The following is a 20,752-nucleotide window of genomic DNA, read 5'->3' as shown; positions in this document are numbered from 1 at the left end:
TAATGTAAGAGCAGAGATATGATAAATTTTTAAGAAATATTTACAAATTGTTTGTAAGTTGGCTATTATCTAATCATTGTCATTGTAGAAATTGTTTATTGTCATTTTAAATGTTGTTTCGTTTTCCTTTTTCGATATGTGTACTACCTATAAAAGAAAGTTAAAAAGTTATTGAAATGGGAATGTATCTGAGTAGTAGCGGTAAAAGGTATAACTAATTTTCTTTTTATGTCAAAGTCTTTAACTTTGATATCAATGACATCATTTTAATTAAAATCTCCTATCACATTTAACGTAATACAACAATATTTTAACTTGTCAATAGTTCACTTTATCTTTTAAATTGTATAGTCAATGTAAGATTTTTTATTAAAAAAGCTATATGTGTCCACAAAATATATAAAATTTAATTTTAGTATTAAAAATGTTATAATAGAAAATATATGCATAAAATTAGAGAATATATAATGTAGAAAATGACTATTATTAAAATAATATTTATTATTATAGTAATTTTAAATTTTTGGCACATAAAAATTAAATTATTTAAATTATAATTTTTATAATAAGAAATAATTACAGGTGTAAAAAATGAAGGTCTGAATGTTTTCTAAATGTAAAATTAAAAAAAAAATACATGCAGCTAAAATAATATGTAATGAAATATATTAATGAATCCATAATATTTCCGTGTAAAAAAAAGTTATACTTTAAAAAGCTTGTTAAACGATTTATAATTTGTGAGAAAATTTAAAATACAATTCTATTTATAAAGTTTGTGTCGCGTTTGCTGAAAAAAATTTGTGAACACATAAAATATATACATACAAGTTAAAATATATTAGAATATACGTATAAGTACATTAAAATATGTAAAATTTAGAATTATTATAAAAAAATTTTATTTTAAATTTTGTCGTTAGTTATGGATCATATGTATAATGAAGCCATGAAAGTAAATAAATATTGTATAAAGTGAAAGACAAAAAAAATGTAATCCATCAGTAAATATAAAGACTGTCTCACAACTTTCGTACAATACTTTAATAGTTCTATAATAAAATAAGCTAAATTAAAAAAACATATAATTTAAATAAGTTAATTTACATATATTTCTCAAAAATTTAAAATTACGATAAATAATAAATTACATTATAAATTAGAAAATTATTTTTTCTAAATTTATATAATACAAAAATATACAGACTAATATAATTTTTGAGTTGATCAAAATTTGTAAATAATATTCCGCGTATAGAACTCGCGCGCTTACAACTATACTTACACAAATATCATGTATTATTGATATAAACTAAAGATAATTGATGGCGGAAGCAAAATAAAAAAACTTGTGTAAAGAATTATATTAAAATATGTTTACTCACTCTATCGAATCTTCTAAATGTGTTCTGAAAACTGCCCAAAATTCCTCTTCGTCAAGAGCATGTTGCAAAATACGTAATATAATGGTTGCTACGGCATTAATGAGGTTTGATTAAATCTTAAAAATAAAATTAAATATTTCAAAATAAATATTATTTGTTGTTTATATATCAGATATTAATTAATAAAATACACATATGCATGCAAGCACACGTACACACATCGTGTAACTTACGAAGAATTTTCATTCTCTAAAAGTAGGTATTTAAAAACATACATGTATAAAAAAATACGTGTTTTTTATTATGAGCTATTAAAATATAAACAGTATATTCAAAAAATATCGAAACTATTGTTTTATATATAGAACAACCAGTACTATCTGTTGAAATAGTGTGTAATTATTCGAAATACATTTCATGTAATACATTCTACTTAAAAACTTTCCTTGATGCTCTTATAATGAGTTTGAAAACATCTCTGATATTATTCTTTTATAATAAAAATTGTTTTATTTGGAATCTTTTAAACTTCTAAAATATTTTTAAAACTTTCTATTATAATTTGAGACAATATGTCTTTTGAAATAAATTCCTTATATGTTACATCGTTTAAATTCAAGAAAGATAATAAGCATTGTTTTAATTTCTTATTTTTGAACCTTATTCGATGTTCTTCTTTCTCTTTCTAAATTAAAATCTGACGCTTTGTTAAGAACTGATATTGCCTCAGTCATTTTAAGCGGTTCAAAAAATAATTTTTTTAATTTAATATTATATTTAACGATCGGTCTTTGCTCTATTATCATTTTTTCGACAAACATGAAAAAAGATTTTTTAATAAAAAATTATCTTACATTGACTACTTTAAAAGATAAAGTAAACTATTGACAAGTAGTAAAATATTATTGTCTTACATTAAATATGAAAAAAGATTTTAATAAAACTAATGTCATTGATATCAGATTTTTTAACTTATTACAGCAAATAAAAGTAGTAAATGCAGCGCAATTTTACAAGGTTAGGTATGATAAATGAAATCTTAAAGAAAAAATGTTTAATTAGTCATACTTTTGATAGAATGGTAGTTTCTAGCAAACTCGGAGTATATTGGTTTATATGCCGCTAGCTTTCTTATGATCGCTGCTTTTTTAGTTATAAATAATCAAATTCTAATTCAAGTGAAACTGTTATCAATAAAAGTAAAAGTTGTTAAATGAATTTTTCGACAGCTTGTGTTCAGTATAGAGTGTGTTAAATAGATCATGCGTTTGCAGAATAAAATCTTATTAAAAATAACGCTGATACTTATCATAGTAATTACATTAAGATTTAATAACTAAATGTAAAATGTATATAATTATACGCATAATTTTAATAACATATTTGAAGCCGCCAAAGATCCTTCCAATTGAAACATTCTCCGTCGTGAACTCATTCATTGTACGCAAACGAGAGAATAATTTTTGTTGCGGGTCATTTGAACACTGTTGTAATCATCCATACTGTCACTATGCATATTTGATTATCGTTTGCAAGATAAATCTGGACGATTCACGCAATAGTAAAGTAGAATCAGCTTAGAGTACATCAAACAGATGCTGATTCGGAAAGAATCGTCCTCTGTCCATCACTTGGATCGTAAATTTTTAAATTTAGTCCATATAAATATTAGCGTGACCAATGTTACCAAAAGTTGTCTAGAAATATAAAAGTTGACTATTTAAATTGATTGCTAGATTCGTTGATCATATTTTACTTGGGTATTCCGTTGAATACAGTCGCAGAGATCTCGGCGAGACACAGAACGTCGAAAACGCTGCCAAAAATATAGTCAGAGATTATTTCCAAATTAACCATTCTGATGCTGAGGCAGACAAAGATAGCAATGAAAATCTTCTATCTTGTGTCCACATTGGCAATGCAGTGATACACGGTACAGTGTAGTCTATATTCATATTATCATCTTCTGCGTCTGTTAATTCCTGTGTTAAATAACATTAATTTTTATATAACATTTTTTTAATGTTATATAAAATAAAAAATTCTAGAGATAACAATAAATATTACCTGATTTTGACATGTGTCAGCGCATTTGCAGGTTGTAGAACATTTCTGTTTTCTTTATAAACCTTTACAAACTAGTGTGGTGCAGGTACTCCTACAGCGACAACTGTACGAAAATATAATCAATATACACCATTGACACAATTTGTTAGAAAGTACCAATCTATTAAAAGCATGACTAATTAAATATTTTTTCGTAAACTACTAGACAAACCTATTAAAGAAAAAATAAAATACATTATGAAAAAGTGTAAAAAGAATTTATCTATCTTTTATATTTAACATATATATATATATATATATATATATATATATATATATATATATATATATATATGAATTATAACAAATATTTGTTATTCTATTTAAATAATACCGAAATTTCTCGATTTGATTTTCATTAAATTTTTTTACAATAATATTTTAAAAATATATAAATATGAGACTCTTGGTAAATCAAAGGATTTACCTCACACTGCTAAAGATGAGCATGGAGATGAAACACAAGTTAGTAATATCATGTAAAATGATTCTGAAATATAATTCCTCGTTATAGGTTTCTGTTTGTATTCAATCATATGGTAGAGAAATTTAGCTTGTTTTTTTGCAGGAATTTGATGGAATGAAACCCAAGCATCAACTAATGCGAACACCTCCCCAACGCAAAAAAAGTTGCGACAATTGATGAAAAACGAGAGAAAGAAAAAAATCTTTTTTCAAGTATACTAGAAGTCTGTGATTGTCCATCTATTACACCGAAAAAACGGACGACCTTTTCAATTGTAAAAAAAAATTATGAGAATAGGAACTGAAAATTCATCAGCCAGGTAAATAAACAAAAGTATTCATTTTTGTTGAGAGTCATACGTTTCTCGTCATTATTATCAATTCCGTTTTTAATAATAATAGAAATTTAATTTTTTAGCAGTACAAGAGACGTTTCGACACAAACAGATTTTGAGAATGTTGTTGAAATAACCAAATTGCAAAAGCAATTAAAATCTTTATAAATACAAATAGACGATTTAAAAGTAACAAAAAGATCTGCCACTAAACATGAAAATCACCGTCGGTGCAAAAGTACCTGTCCGACACAGGTTTGTGGCTGTGTAAAAAGAAAAAAAAATGTTTGTCAGATTGTAAATGTAGGAGTGAAATTTGTCAAAACCAGGACATAAAAAAACTTCTGACACAGATTTCTGTATAACCTCCGGAAGTAATGCAAATGCTCGTTCGCGGAGGGTCCCGAAAATGCCCGAGCCAAGTCACCGCAGGGGTTTTAGTGGGTCGAGGGCGCACACAACACCTTAGCGTTCCTAAAACCACATAACCCGGTGTCCCGCCCTGCGGGCACTGGGTATCTCCTTGGAGATTTTCCTTGCGTAAAAAAAAAAAAAAAAGACTTCTATATTGTGGGGAATTATTTTTGCGTAAAAGATGTTTTTTCTTTACATATTAAAATATATATTTAATTTTGTATTTTTATGTCGTATTGTCATATTAACTGTTATATTCCAAACTTCCGACCGTCGAACATATGTTTTGATGACGATGTTTATGTACGCCACTTTCTAATATACAATATAGGACGAGCTCGAAAAGACAAAGCGAATCGAAAAATCGAAAGCGAAGAGTAAAAATAAGTAATAGAAAGTAATAAGATTGTTTAATGCATATTTTAATTTTTTAAATAAATAATTGCAGAAAAAAGTTGCTACAATATATAAATAAATATGTTATTGCTTAAATCTGTCTTTTTTACATAAATGATGATATAAAAAGTAGAAATTATAAACACTAAAAAATTTATTTTATTTTTTATTATATATGTGTATGTATCACGTTTAAATATCTAAGTTGTTATATTTAACGCATAATACGATTGTGCACTTTATAAATGTATATTTGTCTATATATATATATTTATAATTTGTTTATAAACTTTGCATAAAAAGCTCAGTTCCTTTAAGTGCAAAATTATTCTTTTTGTAGATAATTCCTTTTGTTATCGTAAGTAATAGCGTTATGCTGCGAAAAACAATCTGAGAGCACCGATCACGAGATCTTTATATATGTTATGTACTTATATATTTTTTTTAAAAGAGACCGAAACTTTCTAACGCTCAAATCTTTAATTTTAAGAAAAGTAAATTTTTACACTTTTGAGCGAAAAGTAACAAATATTTTGATTTTCGACCGCTTGCTATTATTATTTATTTTTAATATCTTTGTTTGAAAGTTTCATTCTCTTCCTTTTTTATCATCTAAAATTACAATTTATAACTATTAGAAAATTACAAATTTTCTTGTACAATATAATTATTTTGCCAATTATTGCAAGCATTATTACTTGCATGCAGTTTAAACGTCGAGTAAATGCACAATACATTTCACATTATCGAGTTATAAAGTTTTTGATAATATTACGATTTTTTATTGTATGTATTTGTGATTTAATAATTTCAAACACGCCATTTTACTCCTCACACTTAACAAAATTAACATGACAAAATATACTGTACAGCGTACGCAATGTTTTATAAAATGTTACATCGCTGCTTTCTAGTTATAAGAATAAGTATAAAGAATCAAATTTTAATTCAAGTGACACTGTTGTCAATGAAAGTAAAAGTAGTTAATGAATTTTTCGACAGTTTGTGTTCAATATAGAGTGTGTTAAATAGATCATGCGTTTGCAGAATAAAAAATCTTATTAAAAATAACGCTGATACTTATCATAGTAATTACATTAAGATTTAATAACTAAATGTAAAGTGTATATAATTATACGCATAATTTTAATAACATATTTGAAGCCGCCAAAGATCCTTCCCATTGAAACATTCTCCGTCGTGAACTCATTCATTGTACGCAAACGAGAGAATAATTTTTGTTGCGGGTCATTTGAACACTGTTGTAATCATCCATATTGTCACTATGCATATTTGATTATCGTTTGCAAGATAAATCTGGACGACTCACGCAATAGTAAAGTAGAATCAGCTCAGAGTACATCAAACAGATGCTGATTCGGAAAGAATCGTCCTCTGTCCATCACTTGGATCGTAAATTTTTAAATTTAGTCCATGTAAATATTAGCGTGACCAATGTTACCAAAAGTTGTCTAGCAATATAAAAGTTGGCTATTTAAATTGATTGCTGGATTCGTTGATCATTTTACTTGGGTATTCCGTTGAATACAGTCGCAGAGATCTCGGCGAGACACAAAACGTCGAAAACGCTGCCAAAAATATAGTCAGAGATTATTTCCAAATTAACCATTCTGATGCTGAGGCAGACAAAGACAGCAATGGAAATCTTCTATCTTGTGTCCACATTGGCAATGCAGTGATACACGGTACAGTGTAGTCTATTCCAGATTTGCAGAAAGAGTCTCGACGATGTGATTCGAAGGTCAAGTGGAAAATTGCCCATCAATCTCCATAATGATGCCGTCTGGTATGACAAACAGAGGTTGTTGTTGGAGCTAAACTTAGTTTTCGCCAGTTTTTTGTTGCTTAAAAAATGCATTTATTTTAATAAGCAAATTAATCAATACATCAGTCAAAATATTTTCCATCGTTTTCTATTACTTTTTACCATTTTTCTGATAAAAGTTGGATTTTGCGACGATGAATGAGTTGTTTTTTGCAGCAAACCATCCATCAATTTTTTAACTTCTTCGTAATTGAAGAAGTCTGTCTCGGCGAGCGCGTGTTGCATCGATCGGAAAAAGTAATTCGATGGAGCCAAGTCTGAAGAATAGGCTGGGTGCGAAAGAACTTCCAATTCGAGCTCCAATAGTGTTTCTTTCACGGTTCTTGCAACATGTGGTTGTGCGTTGCGTGCAAAAGAATTACTTTGCACCGATTATTGACTACTGATGGCCTTTTTCGCATCAATTCATCGTTCAATTGGTACAATTATTGTTGATAGCCATCAGCCGTGATTGTTTCATTCAGTAGTAATAAATGCTTCAACCAAGTTAATTAAATGAGACTCTTTGCACGGATCGCTACCGATATTAACCATCCTAGAGAATCAACCAATCATCTGCGAAATTGAGCGCTTGATTATCACACCAATTGGGCTTGATTTTGAATGAGAAAATATCCTTGTTTAGTTATCTAGTCATTAGATATTCAGCGTAGATTGGTTGGAATCCTTCCAGACATAAAGATCAAACTGCAGTCAATGTAACTGTTGTTGAATCATCTGAAGTGCCGGTAGTAAGTCAGCAATGCACTTAGTAACATCCCTGTTCCGCTTCTTTGCCAGCTGTCGCATCGGATGGTCAGCAGTCGAAAACATAAGTTTGTAAGTTATATTCAGCTAATATTTATGCATGTCCTCCTTGTTATTGTATCTTCACAATACTTGCTACAAGTTGCGATTGTGTGGATGCATCACGATCTAATGATACACTTTCTCGGTGTCAGCCAACGATAATCATCAAGAACTTGTGAAACCATTATCAAAGAAGTTGTTGCATTTTGCTTACCAAAAGTAAAAAGATTTTTATTGATTAATTTACCCAATAAAGTAAGTCAAGACATACAATATTAAAAAAAAGAAACGATAGAATATAATATAATTAGATATACTAATTAAACAAAAAAATTTAATGCGACAAAATTTGTTGTAATAAATTTCTTGTAATCATATAGTCAATTTTCATGTCATCATTCATTTTATTGTTTTGTAATATATGTAATAATTATGTAATATATGTGTATATAGTAGTGTTATGTTTTATCACATTAAATTTTTTATTTATTGTTAATTACTTTAATTGTCTTAATCTTTATTCATATATATTATGTTTTCAAAAATTCTTTAACTAAAAATATCTTGTAATTATTTTGTGAATTTTATATATATATATGAATATTATGTATAAAAAATATATATATACATAAATGTTTTAAAGTAAAATACACAATCATATTATACGCATTATTAGATTATATATATATATATATATATATATATATATATATATATATATATATATAATCTAATATATAATATAATAAATATAACATAGCATAATATTATAATATACTACTTATTTTTAATTGACGCATGTTCTTCATATCATTACTTTTATAGAAAAAAATCAGGTTTAAGCAATAACGTATATATTGAGACAACGTTTATTTGTATAACTATATATATTGTAGAGGTAGAGAAGTACTTTCATTATTCTAATTGTGTGAAGCATTTCTTCAAAACATTACTAAAAATTTGAGCTGTTTATAATATGAATAAAACTGAGTTGATAAATTATAGTTGAGATAGTTGTATTTTTGTAAATGTTATTATCATTTTAATATTAATAATTTTATAATATTAATTTTGAATATATTTCCTTAATGTACTATACACACGCAACACATAATACAGAAAAAAACACGATATAAATCCTACTGGCCTAAATGAGTATGTATGCAATAATGCAATTTTTAAAAGGCACTCAGAAAGAATATGCAGTTGTTACGTCCGGTGGACTTCAGGATTCTTTTCTTTCAAAAATCGAATATCGAAACTTAAAACCAAAGGAATCTGACAGGCGAGATTTAATAAATCAATACTAAAAGGTTAAAAATAGCAAATTAAAAGATTAAAAATGATATAATGGATAGAATTCGATGATTGAGTATCAATTTTAAAATACCAGACGGAACGAAACTCCTCAGATGTAATTAGAAGACAACGAACGGAAATCAGTTGTATCGGATACCAAAAGTATTCACCTGATAGATTACCTTTACTCGATATCGATTTTTAACAAATTTTGAGGGAAGATCATCTCCGATTTTAAAGAGTGAATAATCAATGCAGCAAGTAGTAAGTCGATTTTTATTTTATTAGCATTAGAATTAAATATTAAATAATAATTATAAAAAGAAAAACAGTTCCAAATTTAAACATTTTTAAATATAATTAATGAATTATTTTCATAATAAATCATATTCATATTTAATTTATTTTTTTATTATATATATATCCTTTTAAATTTTTTCCTGTTACTGCTATTGTGAGACGACAGATGTGATTCGTGTCTGATCTACACTTTATGTGTGGACTTTCAACCCTCCTGTTTAATTAACATTAGCTTCTCTCCTTTAATTACTATTGAGAGAAGAGAAGTGTGATTTGTGTTTGGTCCACAGTCACAACCGATTAAATTCACAATAGTTTCCATTATTTATTTTAAATAATTTTTCTCTATCCAATTTAAATTTATATTTACATTAATTTTTGAGAACTCTAAAAAGAGTTCTCAAAAATGAGAATCTAAAATATGTGCTCTGTGCACTAATTAAAAAATTCATTCGGAAAAAGAATTAATTTTTTTACGCATCAACATTCGCGCATGGGCTCTCATTGCCGAGTATATCTTATCATCATGTTTGTTTATTTTATTTAATTGTTAACAATACTTTTATAAGAAACTATTTTTCCTTCATTATTTTTAAACTAACAAATTACTGGATTTCTTAGTAGAGTCCAAGTCAAAAGGTGCCAAAAAAAAAGCTAAAAGAAACCGATATCGACAAAATAAATGAGTGAGAAAGGTCTTGGGGAGGACGGCCGTCGATCCTGATTTTAAAATAAATAATAATAATATAAATTTAATAAAATATTGACCACAAGTTAAGTTAACTAGATTAGAAGATTTAATACACACATACAAATTTCCTCTCTTTTAAATTTATCTCAAACTAATTCCCCACCATCCTCACCTCCTCTCTCTCCTTTAATAAATTCTGAATCTTCATTTAGACCACCCTCTCCTTCTTTTTCGTCACAATCTTCTGTTAGATCTCCATCTCCTACTCCTTCAGTTATAATTTTAGAAGATTTACCTCCTTCTTCTCTTCATTTCCAAAATTCATCCTATATTGATAGTGAATCAAATAATTTTCGAAAAGTATTCCTTGATTTAGAAGAAGAATTTGAAGATCAATCTTCAGATTTTGAAACCCACCAATCCAGTTTTTCCCCTCAATCAAATTTTAAATCAAAAGAAATATCTAAAGAAAACCTTTTAAATTATTTCCTATCTCAATTTTCTAGAATTGAAGACTTAATTCCTGAAGGAGCTTTTCGAATAGATCCTAATCCTGTAGATCACTAAGAATTCCTTAAAATTCTTTCGACCAGTCCTTTCCATACAATTATCTCTTGGTTTCTTCCTGGGCATTGTTTTCCACTCATTGTTTCCATCCAAGCCCTTTGGAAGAAGTTCCCTCCTTCAACTATTGTATTCTTAGAATTATAGTATTCCCCCATTCATTTTCCTTTAAATAAATCATCCTTAATTTATTATTGTAAATTTCCAGTCAGAAATCAATCCAATATTTCCTTTTTCCAAATTTCTGACTGATGACCTTTGAATTATTGTAATCTCATCAAAATCACACACATATACATACATATTCATACTTAATTATATTTATTAGAATTTAACTGAATTTGTTATTTCCATTATCTATCTTATTCTTATATTATTTTAATTTTAAAATCATTTTTTTTATTCTGAATAAAATTATAAATAAATGGATTTTTAAATTCTAAATTAATTAATGAATTGTTTAATCAAATAAATAATTTCCTTCACATCTTTTCCTTATTCCGAAGTCGTACAGAGTGTTTCTGCAATATACAGATCAGTAAGTTGGGTTGCCTATCTGACGATCAGCAGGGGCATGCTTTATCAACCTCGCATAATCGAAAATTAATAAAATCGGAGGATCGATCATATAATTTTTTCTTTGTAAAAAGTGAAAAAATTACGTAATTAATACTTTAAATGCAAATCCGGTAGGGAATGAGGAAACTGAAATCGGCTTTTAACATACAGTATAATTGTAATATTTAATAATATGAATAAAATAACATACACATAGAAAATTTTACATTAAAAATAACTATGGTATGTAATAACTGTGGACTATTAAGAACACCGACAATGACTTTAAACCGAATTGCCGCCTCTATAGCTAATTTGCGCGATATAACTGAAGAATTAAAATTGAAAACAATTAGTATTGCAAAGACAGAAATGATCAATAATATACCATGGAATAATATTAAATCATCACTTCAGTTAACATTCTTCGATGCACCGACTAAAATAATTATTTGCAACGGATTAATTAAATATCCTCCTAATATGCAAGTGAACAGAAACAATGAAATAGATGGATCAGTCTCGCAATGTTTAATTATAATACTAATGTACATGAAGCAACCAAACACACTCCATATGAGTTAGTTTTCGGTAAAATAGCGAGAATTCCATCAAACGAACCCCTTGCATCAGAAGATAAATTAGCAAGCTATGACGAATATTTAATAAATCTAGCACACGAAGGGGAAAAAACTAATTAAACTGTAGTATAAAATATGTAAACGATTTCTGCAAAATAATTTATTACCCTAAATTTGTGTTTTAGAAAGGAGGTTTGCTCCCATAATATAAATACATATGTATGTAGGGGAACGTGGGGTAGAACGGCACCGCGGGGTACAATGGTGCAGAGTCGATATCTTTTTACAGAAATGCTATCATGTCATGAAATATGTTGCAATTATTGCTATTAGGGGTCCCTTTCTGCGTGCTGTTATCAGTGGTCGCAATATTTTTAGTTGAAAGTTGTTATAAATTATTTAATGCACTTGCTGTGTTCTTCGCGACTGAGTTGTAATTCTTCGATATATTTACATAAGGTAAACAATGATAAAAATCTATTTTTTAGTACCGTAAATACATTTATGTTTTAAAATGATCTTTTCCTATTAATTTTATACTGTGTCTATGTAAATATTGATTAATTATAATTTTTTATACGATAAAAAGTAAATAAATATGTTTTGAGGCTTAATGAAATATTAGCCCACGAAATGTTGTACTTTTTATTTTTATACTAGAGAAAGAAAGAGAGTATACATAGATGCTGTCTTTCAAAATTAATACCAAAAATTATTACATTAAAGGATATTTTTCTATGTTTTAAAGAGAAAAATATTTATTATAACAAGAGAATTGTTTTTATTTATTAATTTATAATTATCATTTAAAAATACAAATCTATATTCTTATGTTCTATATATCATATATTATAATATACAACTTTTAAGAAGTTTTAGAAGTAGTTTATTTCGTTTATTTCGAAAAACTACTTATAGTAAAGATAGTAAATATGTAACGTAAATGCATTACATATTAATCTTTTATTAGTTTGTTGGATTAATTATTTAAGATTCTTTCATACTCACAGATTTCCAATCTTGAATTTGAAATAACTTGAAAACGGTTTTTTAAAATTTTTATTTGCCGTTTTCGTTAATGAAGCAAACAAGTATTGGAAGTAGTTTATTTCGTTTATTTCGAAAAACTACTTATAGTAAAGATAGTAAATATGTAACGTAAATGCATTACATATTAATCTTTTATTAGTTTGATTGATTAATTATTTAAGAGTTTTTCATAATCACGGATATTCAATCTTGAATTTGAAATAACTTGAAAACGGTCTTTTAAAATTTTTATTTGCCGTTTTCATTTATCTATCTTATGTTTGATACACCATGTAAATATAGTTAAATCAATCGTTTCCGTTTCTGTAGTGTTACGTCCAGATTAATTATTTAAGAGTTTTTCATAATCTCGGATATTCAATCTTGAATTTGAAATAACTTGAAAACGGTCTTTTAAAATTTTTATTTGCCGTTTTCATTTATCTATCTTATGTTTGATACACCATGTAAATATAGTTAAATCAATCGTTTCCGTTTCTGTAGTGTTACGTCCAGATTAATTATTTAAGAGTTTTTCATAATCACGGATATTCAATCTTGAATTTGAAATAACTTGAAAACGGTCTTTTCAAATTTTTATTTGCCGTTTTCGTTTATCTATCTTATGTTTGATACACCATGTAAATATAATTAAATCGATCCTTTCCGTTTCTGTAGTGTTACGTCCGGATTAATTATTTAAGAGTTTTTCATAATCACGGATATTCAATCTTGAATTTGAAATAACTTGAAAACGGTCTTTTAAAATTTTTATTTGCCGTTTTCATTTATCTATCTTATGTTTGATACACCATGTAAATATAGTTAAATCAATCGTTTCCGTTTCTGTAGTGTTACGTCCAGATTAATTATTTAAGAGTTTTTCATAATCACGGATATTCAATCTTGAATTTGAAATAACTTGAAAACGGTCTTTTAAAATTTTTATTTGCCGTTTTCATTTATCTATCTTATGTTTGATACACCATGTAAATATAGTTAAATCAATCGTTTCCGTTTCTGTAGTGTTACGTCCAGATTAATTATTTAAGAGTTTTTCATAATCACGGATATTCAATCTTGAATTTGAAATAACTTGAAAACGGTCTTTTAAAATTTTTATTTGCCGTTTTCGTTTATCTATCTTATGTTTGATACGCCATGTAAATATAATTAAATCGATCCTTTCCGTTTCTGTAGTGTTACGTCCGGATTAATTATTTAAGAGTTTTTCATAATCACGGATATTCAATCTTGAATTTGAAATAACTTGAAAACGGTCTTTTAAAATTTTTATTTGCCGTTTTCATTTATCTATCTTATGTTTGATACACCATGTAAATATAGTTAAATCAATCGTTTCCGTTTCTGTAGTGTTACGTCCAGATTAATTATTTAAGAGTTTTTCATAATCACGGATATTCAATCTTGAATTTGAAATAACTTGAAAACGGTCTTTTCAAATTTTTATTTGCCGTTTTCATTTATCTATCTTATGTTTGATACACCATGTAAATATAGTTAAATCAATCGTTTCCGTTTCTGTAGTGTTACGTCCAGATTAATTATTTAAGAGTTTTTCATAATCACGGATATTCAATCTTGAATTTGAAATAACTTGAAAACGGTCTTTTAAAATTTTTATTTGCCGTTTTCATTTATCTATCTTATGTTTGATACACCATGTAAATATAGTTAAATCAATCGTTTCCGTTTCTGTAGTGTTACGTCCAGATTAATTATTTAAGAGTTTTTCATAATCACGGATATTCAATCTTGAATTTGAAATAACTTGAAAACGGTCTTTTCAAATTTTTATTTGCCGTTTTCGTTTATCTATCTTATGTTTGATACGCCATGTAAATATAATTAAATCGATCCTTTCCGTTTCTGTAGTGTTACGTCCGGATTAATTATTTAAGAGTTTTTCATAATCACGGATATTCAATCTTGAATTTGAAATAACTTGAAAACGGTCTTTTCAAATTTTTATTTGCCGTTTTCATTTATCTATCTTATGTTTGATACACCATGTAAATATAGTTAAATCAATCGTTTCCGTTTCTGTAGTATTACGTCCGGTGGACTCCACGATTCTTTTCTTTCATGAAAGATCAAGAACCAACGAATATCTGATAGGCGAGACAAGAATTCCAAACCGTAAGATAACAAATGCTAGAAACTGAGCCGTGCATAAACATTTAAAAGGCTCTCTAGCCTACTTAAGAATTTTTAAATAAAATAATCACCGTAAATTGAGATTGTTTAAAACTAGAGTCATAAATTGGAGACGGTGACGAAAACTGAAACCACTTGATAAGAGTGCTCGCCTAACAGACCACCCTTGGGTGACAGTTGCTTATAATAAATTCTATAGGAATATAGCAACAAGCGATAACTTCCTCGGACTGTATCTCAAGGTCATGGGAAATTCCTTTAGATTCTAGAGTATCATCTCGAGACCGTATAGCAGAGGAAAATCCTCTAGAATCAAGACGCAACCACTAAAGAATAGAATATTTTTTTTGGGGTGATCAAATAAAATATTGTTAATGTAAACGGAATAATTATTTTAAATAATGAATTACGTGCAAAATAATTAAAAAATTAGAACACATGTAAAGTTTAAATATTATTTTGACATTTAATCATTTTTTTCTAATTTATATTCAATTAAAAATGTCACTTTTTGTACAATTTTAATCGTAAAAAAATGTTATTATAATTAATAATAAATTAAATTTTAATAGTAGTTTAATATAAGTGATGTATACAAAATAACAGTAGTTATTTTCTCTGGTCTTTTAAGATAACATTTGTCATCATTGTTAAATAAAAAAGTATCTTTAAGTTAAGTATGATTAAATAAACTGTTATAAATATAATTAAATTCTGAAAATTTGCATTTTTAAACGATATATTGTTTGCAGTTACTTTATTCTGTTGTAAAATTCAATGTTGAGTACGAGGAAGACGAAATATATTCTGTAATATCAACTAAAAATGACAAATATTCCTACTGGCCAAAAAAGACACTCGAAATTGCATCATTAAATGTAAAAACCTCAGAATGATTGAATGATGCGGTTACCATAATTGATAAATATGGTAAGTATATTTACTAACATAATTAATAGTAAAAAGCAGCATACAAACATAATTTTATTATTATTTTGTGCATGTATTTAATGTATGTATGGCTGTATGTAAGTACATATGTATATAGGGTGGTGCCAAACGGTTCAGCCACTTATAAACAAATTACTTCTGATAAACATCCAGAAATGCTTTTATAAAAAATTAAACATAGGTCTAGAAAAAGGTTTAAAAATGTATTTGAGCGTTAACTTTTTCAAGGAACTTTTAGGTACATATGTTTTAAAGGAAACTTTCTATTCAGATTTTTTATCAAATCACAAAATTTCGTTGGAACTTTTGACACCTCGTATGTATATAAATTTTTATTTTGTGTGTGTGCAAAATATTAATGACATGTTGAAAAAAATTAACTTTTATAGATTCATATAAACGTGCTCTCCAAAAGGAGAGAAGGTTAATGGAAGATAAAAGCAATACCGAATCGGAATCTTAATTAAAGGCCGTGGATTAAGAAATAAAAAAGTTTCGTATTTTAGAAAAAAATAAAAATGGTATAAAAATTTTCTTGGATGAAATTTATTGGAAACTATTTTTTTTGCTTGATAAATGAATATAATTATTCTCTTGAGTTTTATTTTATTTTCATATAAGATAATTCTTATTTAGATAATATTAATAAGCAATACAAAACATAAATAATATTTTTCAGATAACTCTAGTACTTCAAGTGAAAATGAAATCAGCGATAATGATTCTATTCCCGAATTAAATGAAATCATACAAGATATAATAGCAATATTCTATATTTATTTTTTTACTTTATATGAAAATATATTGAAACATGAAGTGTTAAAATTTTCATAACAAATGTGTTTTTCAGATAATGATGTCAATCAACTTCAAAAGAATATTAATAATAATGATATCAATCAAGTTCAAAGAAATATTAGTGATACACATTAATTAGATATTAATGAGATTCCTATTATTATAGAAGCAGAGGACAATAGTATTCCTACAAAAGATGATTTTCCTGTAAACAATTGTAGTAAGTTTTAGCACCTACACATACACACACACACACACTAATTATAGAAGAAGAAATAAAAATATAGATACAAATCATATTTATTTTTTTACAGCTACTAGAACTTTAAACACTATATTAGAAAATGTACTCGAAGTAAAACTAATGTGTAAACGAATAAACGAGCGTTTATATGTTTTAGAAAATAATGGCAATAACGTAAATATTCACCGTAATATTAACTTGCTTCTACCATTATTAATGGATTGTCTTGAAAATATTAATAATTTCGTAATTATATTAGTATCTGAGGAAGCACAATTATAGCTGGTATGTACAATTTTATCTTTGTTTTTAAATTGATATTTAATGCGTTAGGAATATAAAAAAATAATTTTAAATTAAAAGATTTGAAATTAATTATGTGCATGAAGAGTAAATTGCATACAAAATATTGTTTCCCCATATATTACACATATTCTATTTTTTATTTATTTGATTTTTTTATCTTATAAATATTCATTTCTTCAGATGTCATAAAAAATATTTGTTCTACTATACAAAAGCATAATTTGAATAGATTTTGAAAGCATGGTTTAAACAATCAACCCTGCGATTAAATCGTGAAAGAAACGATACTGCGAGAAACAACGTAAATATATAATGTTTTCGTTTTTATTTTTAAACAAAAAAATTTGATTTTTTATTCCACGAGTTTATTTTCTATAGCATTTAATACATAAAATTAGAAATTATATAATTAATTCAAATTAAAATAGTATATTTATATAATGGCAATAATTACTTTATATAATATTTGTATTATTTTAAATACTTATTCTTTTTCAAACGTATTTAAGTGATTAAATTCTTACATTTATTTAATTTCAGTTGCAATTTACGAAAGTCTAGTTAAAATTTCTAAAACTTTTTAAATATTTTATTATAAAATACATGTATATACACCGAAAAAATCATATTCTCATTTTAAGAATATACCACTTATTTTTAGAATATCTTCCTCTAAAATAAGCGCCAAGAGGATTTTCTTAACTAAAGACAGAAATCCTCTAAAAAATAGAAAAGTATTAGATATTCTTAATATGTAAGAATATATATACACTTCTAGTCTTGAGGCTTTCGTGGCCATTAGAATTGTCTAAACTAGGGACTTCCGGATGGATGCCGCGTGATTAAACAGCGTAATGCACGCAATGACGTTTCGCAAACGTTGCAGTTTGCATCTTCAGGGCTAAGAGCCCCGATACTGAGCTCTCTTGGGTTGGGGTTCTTATATCTTGCGAGAGGTTTTTCTATCTAAGGGAAAAATATACCGTTATGCCCTCTAGTGGTGTGAGCGCAAATAGGGTTTGTATGATACAATTTAGGAATATTTTCTTTATTTCATATACTATTCTTAACAAAAGATTATTAGAGGGGAATATTCTGAATTTTTTAGAATATTTTATTGGAGGAAAGCTTTAGAAGGAATTCTTCTAAAATAGAGAATACAATTTTTTTGGTGTACGTATATATATTGTATATACAGATATAAAATAATTATTTTTTATTTTAGTATTATCGATATAAATATATATATATATTACGTAATACTTTAATATTATTCTACGATAATAAGAAAGATGTTTTTTTTGCTTCATCTATGTTTTGTTTCAAATAAAATATTTTTCATAGAGAGTTTGTAATCTCCAATTTATATTACTTTATGTTTTATATAAATATTAAATTAAAATAATAATTATTTTAATAAATTGCGAGTTATACTTATACAAATGTATTATTTCATGAAGTGTTATTATTACGTCCATTTTAATTCCGATTATATATCGGCGATTATGTATAATATAATTGTTATTAGTAAAAATTTTTAACCACATAACTTTGTTGACTTTAATCTATTTTTACATATAATATATTAAAATAACAATATATATTATACTTGAAAATAATTTAAATTGGTATATTATGTAGTTAAAAGTTTTACTATTGACTCTAAATATATTATTGTGTATGTAGCTGTAAATATATTATATATATAGTAATAAACCATAGTAAAATTTAAATACTATTTCTACAAAATGTTTATGATACAATATTAAGAAATGTTTCTATAATGTTTTATATGTAAGTATCTGAATGCGGACATTAACCGTTTATGTTATTTCTCTAAAATATTTCTATATACATCTTTAAAACAATTCACGTTACAAAGAAACATTATTGAGACGTATTAAATACGTTACTTTGTATAGTGAGTTATTCCTTCAATTTTTAATTATCTTTTTGAAGTAATAAATAAATAATATATATTTCTAACAGTTTATAATAATACGCATTTGTAAGAATTTAGTTATAGGAATCTCGTAAAGGAATGCAAAAAAAGAGAGAAGTTGAGAACAAAGAATAAAAGCCAATTGAAAAAACAGAAAGGTCATTTCAACCAAACATCCAACAAAGAAACGATCTCCTTTAAAATGTTTGCAACACGTATTTTTCGAGAAAAGATATTTTACTAAGCCATTCTAAAACAAATTTGAAACACAAAGAAAAATATATAAAAACTATTAAAATTCTTTTAAAAACTTTAGAAAATGAACAAATAAATGGATTTACAAAATTTCAGTTGCGGCGGAAAAGCATTTTTAAGAGATGACATCATCTCTCATATACATATAAAACGGCTTTTTCCTTTTCTCGCTATATCTCGAAAATTATTAGAGATATCAAAAAATGTTTTTTACAAAGCTTTTTTTCGTAAAAACCGCTTTATATATCGAGAGTAATTTCATCTCTTTTTAAAAGTCTTTTTCCGCAGCAAATAAAAATTTATAAATTTATAAAATTATCTAAATTATATTAATTATTAAATATTTATTTTAAGGAGTTAGCAGTTAGTAATATATAGAGATCTGTGCAGATAACTCACCGGCACAATACACGTTCACAAGAGTCCTGGAGTCCGACATTCCGTCCTGTTTCGGAGTTCATTAGCTCTCTCTGCTCGTTATCCGCATGGGTTTCTCTCACTCCCTCATTCAGGTGAAATCCAGTTCTATAGAAATGCAAATTATAAATCATAAGAAATTGACCGATTTCAAAATTGAATGTAAAAGGAATATGATTGAATTTTTTTTACTAACTTACAATTCTGTTATAGGATTCGCCTCAATCAAGTGCTCGCACCAGACTGATCGCGGATCCTTCTATCCCGGATCGATAGCCTGATCAATCCTGCGCACACGGGGTGCGTAATTATGGCCAATTATGTAGCGACACGTCATTTCGCTGGCGAGTCGCGTGCTCACGAAAGTATCGAGAGTGTACGTACCCCCAATTATGACACGCCAAATCTGTCGGAATTCCTTCGAAGGACTCTTTGTTGAGGTTCGAAACCTTCGATTTCGATCGCAAGGATTATCCAGGATCCATCGCCGATGATTACAATCAGTCGCGACACGCCAATCCCTTCGCCAGAAGAGTTTGCAAAACGCCTCTTAAGGGTGCGATTTTGTGCAGCCCTGGTTCCTTGCGCGAGGATCGTTCGACGGTCTGTGGATTTTGCGCATTCCGGTTCTTTCCGATCACGTCGTGTCGGGCTGATCCGCTCCAGTTAAATCGTTTTTTCATGTTTATATATATATATATATATATATATATATATATATATATATGATCAGAAAGAACCAGAATGCGCATAATCCACAGACCGTCGAACGTTTATATATATATATATATATATAAGCAAAATTATTACATTCTACTAATTAAAACTCTATTAACATAATTAAGTTTCTTTAGAAGACTTAGAGCTAACTAATTGAAGGCCAATTTAAAATTCTACTGTATC

General features: G+C 27.2%; 2 long non-coding RNA genes across 3 annotated transcripts; one reads left to right on the top strand and one right to left on the bottom strand.

The window, feature by feature from the left end:
* Positions 1-2,350: 2,350 nt before the first annotated feature.
* Positions 2,351-20,139, bottom strand: LOC140670216 (uncharacterized). Of its 2 annotated transcripts, XR_012047490.1 has the most exons (4): positions 20,050-20,139; positions 19,832-19,957; positions 3,453-3,555; positions 2,352-3,367 (listed from the first exon to the last, which is right to left on the bottom strand). It is a non-coding gene; the product is annotated as an uncharacterized lncRNA (long non-coding RNA). The 2 variants fall into 2 exon arrangements; XR_012047489.1 differs by having other exon boundaries at positions 2,351-3,555.
* LOC140670444 (uncharacterized) lies at positions 3,866-4,405 on the top strand. Its single transcript, XR_012047555.1, has 3 exons — positions 3,866-3,956; positions 4,060-4,276; positions 4,375-4,405. It is a non-coding gene; the product is annotated as an uncharacterized lncRNA (long non-coding RNA).
* Positions 20,140-20,752: the final 613 nt, after the last annotated feature.

Source organism: Anoplolepis gracilipes, chromosome 10 (genome assembly GCF_047496725.1).
Source record: "Anoplolepis gracilipes chromosome 10, ASM4749672v1, whole genome shotgun sequence".
NCBI lineage: Eukaryota > Metazoa > Arthropoda > Insecta > Hymenoptera > Formicidae > Anoplolepis > Anoplolepis gracilipes.
This window is presented reverse-complemented; position numbering and strand designations above follow the sequence as displayed.